Source organism: Elephantulus edwardii, unplaced genomic scaffold (genome assembly GCF_000299155.1).
Source record: "Elephantulus edwardii isolate Elephantulus edwardi_28Jun2011 unplaced genomic scaffold, EleEdw1.0 scaffold00031, whole genome shotgun sequence".
NCBI classification, from domain to species: domain Eukaryota; kingdom Metazoa; phylum Chordata; class Mammalia; order Macroscelidea; family Macroscelididae; genus Elephantulus; species Elephantulus edwardii.
In genome coordinates this window covers 18,289,332-18,294,098 of record NW_006399781.1, presented here as the reverse complement: position 1 = coordinate 18,294,098, position 4,767 = coordinate 18,289,332, and the positions used below count along the sequence as shown (strand labels likewise).

The 4,767-nt window shown below is 39.0% G+C and overlaps 1 pseudogene; it reads left to right on the top strand.

The window, feature by feature from the left end:
- Positions 1 to 4,056: 4,056 nt before the first annotated feature.
- Positions 4,057 to 4,767, top strand: part of LOC102852054 — a 4,600-nt pseudogene continuing 3,889 nt past the window's right edge.

The window sequence follows — 4,767 nt, the reverse complement described above, 5'->3', positions numbered from 1 at the left end:
GCACTGCAAAGTAAACATTTTGAAGTATCAATCTTTAGATCTTCTCTCTAAAATCTGTCACCACTATCCATCAAAACACACAAGTCAAACACCAATAAGTCATTCTTTAAACACTCCTCACCCTTACATTACATTCCTTTCTAAATATTACTGATTTTATCTTCAGAATATCTGTTGAATATGTTTGTTTTTCTTCATTTCTGTCACCATTGCCCAATTCCAAGCTCTTATCATCTCTTTCCTCTGCTATTATAATAATTTTTTGACTGGGTCTGACTATACCCACTTTTATGTCCCTGTTAGTCTGTTCTCTGCATAATGAGCTTCACATTGGCTCAAAGTAAAGCAGTCATGGGGACACAGCAAAATGGAAACAGATCCAAATTTGTAAATTGTGGGTTTACTAGAATGATAACTGAAATGGGAAAAAATTTTAGTGAAAACCCTGGAATAAGAAGAAAATTAGAAGAGGTTAGTGAGCTATTTCAAGAGTCCCAAATTACTACAAGCAATGTGAAGAGCAGCACACATTTTTTTTAAAAATATGCTTTGACTTTGGTCCTTGAATCCTCCTGACTACAACATGTGGAAAAGGCTTGGAATATCTTAAGCCAAAGGGGAATAGGAGTAGACATGACTCGGTTTCCAATGGATAATATATTTGTGTGCTTTGTAATCCAGGTATTTCTATTCTTGAACCTTCCTGACTGCAACATGCAGAGAAGGCTTGCAATTTCTGTTAACAATCTCCGTTATGCAGATGACACAACCTTGCTTGCTGAAACTGAGGAGGACCTCATGCACTTGCTGCGAAGGGTCAAGGACTGCAGCCTTCAGTATGGACTAAGGCTCAACGTCAAGAAGACAAAGATTCTCGCCACTGGACCAATTGGCAGCGTCAGGATGGATGACGAAGAGATTGAGAGTGTTCACAGCTTCACTTTGCTCGGCTCCACAGTCAACACTCTTGGTACCAGCAGTCAGGAAATCAAAAAGCGTATGGCGATGGGAAAGTCTGCTGTTAGGGACCTCTCTAAAGTACTCAGGAGCAACGGTGTCTCTCTGGAGACTAAGGTGCGCCTGATACAGGCCATGGTCTTTGCAATCGCTTGTTATGCATCAGAGAGTTGGACAATGACTAGGGAGGACAGAAGGAGAGTGGATGCTTTTGAGCTGTGGTGCTGGAGAAGAGTACTGAATGTACCATGGACTGCCAGGAAAACAAGCAGATTCATCTTGGAGAGGATTAAACCAAGCTGCTCCTTGGAGGCAAGGATTCTGGGGCTTCGTCTGACATACTTTGGACATGTTGCCAGGAGGGACGGGTCCTTGGAGAGGGACATCATGCTTGGGAGGGTGGAGGGACAGCGCAGGAGGGGAAGACCCTCTATGAGATGGATTGATTCGGTGACTGGGGTAATTGGGATGGGTGTGTCAGAGGCTGTGTGGTTGGCGCAGGATAGAGCTGGGTTTAGAGCTGTTGTGCATAGGGTCGCTATGAGTCAGAAACGACTCGATGGCACATAACAACAACAAAGGGAAACAAGAGTATACCTGATGCAGTTTCCGGAGAATAACACTCACCCCACTTTGGGTCCATGGACCATCAGGGGAGCACTCATATACAGGTTCTTCACAGAATATCACCCTCCCCGGGGACATTACACACTTGTAACAACCTAACAAAAGATTATACAAAAAGATTTGTATAATACAAAGAAAGCAGCAGGCAGGATCAAATATCATGAAAAACCAAAATAATCCTTCTCCTAAAAAGATAGAGTATATTACAGACCAAATGAATACCCCCATACACAGAGAACCAGAAGAATCATGCTGATGCAGTTATTTGAACAGGTAGAGAAGACAGTGCAAAAGATAGAAGAAATAATGGAAGTTATTATGAAAACCAACACTCCAGAGACAGGGAACTAGACAAAATTTATCTATGAAGATCAAACTTGAACAACTACAGAGGAAAGTGAAACAGGTAGAAGAAAGAATGGAAACGACAGATAGTGATATAATAACTTAAAAAATCATCACAGGACAGAGAAGGTACAGCCAACACAGTACTAGAAATAACAGAAATGCAAGAAAATGCCATCCAGAACATTAAGACTTAAAAGGCAGAAGTGTCCAACATGCTGGAGAGACAAAAAAACAGGACAGGGTACACGGAACAGAACGTCAGTGAGCTGGAAGACAAGAACCTCAATGGAAACATACTAGAAGAAAAATCAGAGATAAGACATAAAGAAAATGAAGAAAACATCAGAATTATGTGAGATGACATCAACAGGAACAACATATGTATGATTGGAATTTGAGAACATGAGAGGGACAGGGAAATCACTGAGAAGATTGTTGAAGAGATACTAGAAGAAAAATTCCAAAGTATTATGAAAAAATTAAGAAATCCACATCCAAGAAGCTCAGTGAACACCAAATACACTAGATCCCTCCCCCCAAAAAAACACATCAAAATATAGCATAGTAAAATTCTCCAAGTTAAAAGATAAAGAAAGAATAATTAAAGCACCATGAGAAAAACAGTGCCACTTAACACATTGCCGCACACTTTTTAAATTGACAACCATGTTTAGGAACATGTTTGGCATCATTTGCAGCAACATGTTTAAAAAGAAAAGCAATAAGATTAAACTCTGATTTCTCAGCAGAAACTATGTGAGCAAGAAGACAATGTGATGGCATATGCAAAAAGTTGAAAGAGAGAAATTGCCAGTGGAGGAGGATCTTGTACCCAGAAGAGCTGTCCATCAATATGAAGGAGAAATTAGGTCACTCCTAGAAAAGAAGGAACTTAAGGAATTTGTAAAAATAAGACCAACACTACAAGAAATTTTAAGGGAAGTCCTTCACACAGAGCCACCAAAGGAAAGTAGATGGACTACAGTAACAAGAAACAACAAAAAAAGAAACACAACAAAATGGCAATGATAAAATCTGGCCTGTCAATAATCACACTTAATATAAATGGACTAAATGTTCCAACTAAGAGGGGGGAAAAGTAGCAGAATGGATAAAAAAACAAAGCCCATCAATATGTTTAGATACACATCTAAAAAACAAAAAGAAAGATAGACTCTAAATCAAAGGCTGGGGGAAAAAATATACCAAGCAAACGGCATCCACAAAAAAGCAGGAGTGGCCAAACTAATCTCTGATAAAATGGACTTTGGGATGAGAACCACCATAAAAGATAAGGAAGGGCATTAAATAATGATTAAAGGCACAGTAGATCAAGAAGATATAATCTTGGTCACCATTTATGTAACAAATGATAGACCAACAAAATACATAAAACAGCAATTAACAGAACTGAAGAAAGAAATTGATAGCACCACATTAGTGGTAGGAAACTTTAACCCACCACTCTCACCAAAGAATAGGTCAACTCAGAAGAAACTTAACAAAGATGCAGAAGATCTAAACTATACGATTAGTCAACTCAACCTTGCAGATGTATTCAAAGTATTGCATCCAACTAAAACTCAGTTGACTTTCTTCTCAAGTGCACAAGGTACATTCTCCAGAATTGATCATATATTAGGACACAAAGCAGGCCTAAAACATTTTTAAAATATTGAAATAATACAGAGTATCTTCTCAGACCACAATTTCATAAAAGTAGAGATTAACCACAAGAGGGTAAAACTTGCAAAACCACCCATATAAAAGGTAAATAACACCCAGCTAGAAAATGATTGGGTTATAGAAGAAATAAAACATGAAACAAATGAAAATACAACACACCAAAACCTCTGGAGTCAGTTCTCAGGGAGCAGTTCATAGCAAGAGGCACACACATAAAAAAAGGAAGAGAGTGCTCGCTTCGGCAGCACATATACTAAAATTGGAACGATACAGAGAAGATTAGCATGGCCCCTGCGCAAGGATGATACGCAAATTCGTGAAGCGTTCCATATTTTTTAAAAAATTTTTAAAAAAAGAAGAAAATAAAGAATAAAAAAAAAAAAAGGAAGAGAGGCAAAGGAGCAAACATGATGGCAAAAGCCAGCAGTTAGAGCAGCAATGAGAAGAAAGGCCTGAAATGAAGAACCAGAGGAGACTACAGACTCTGGAGATGGGATGGTGGAATGTGGAGTCCACCCTCCAAAAGCAGCTGCCTTTCCCCGCTGGTTTCAGTATTTTGGAGATTAAGAGCAAGCAAAGGCGACACTTAGTATTCATGCAACGGAAGCAGCAACAGCAGAACGCAAAGTTGGAGGCTAAGAAAAACTCAAGAAAGAGAGGCTATTGGTGATAAAACTCCACCCAAATTTGTGCCCAAAGCTACTGACAACCAACAAGTATATGATGAAACCATAGTAGATCCTAATGATGAAGAGGTTGCTTATGATGAAGCTACATACGAATTTGCTTCTTATTTCAACAAAGGTCTCCCAAGATTCTCATTACAACATCAGACAGACCTCACTGTAGAACAGTAAAACTCTGTGAACAACTTTCCACAATTATACTAAACGTATATGTTTATTACAGAAGAGGACTGACTCTGAAAAAAAATTGCTCAGTATATCTCAAGAGTTTTCATAAATCTGATTTTTATAAATGAAGATTGTAAAACACCAAATGTAATTATTTTTAGTCACTTGCCACATGGTTCAAAAGCTTATTTTAAAATGAGCAGGGAGCTCTGGTGGCCTAGTGGCAAGAAGCTGCACTGCAATCCCAGAGGAACATGGCTCGAATCCACCAGATGCTCTGCCGGAGAAGGAGGCG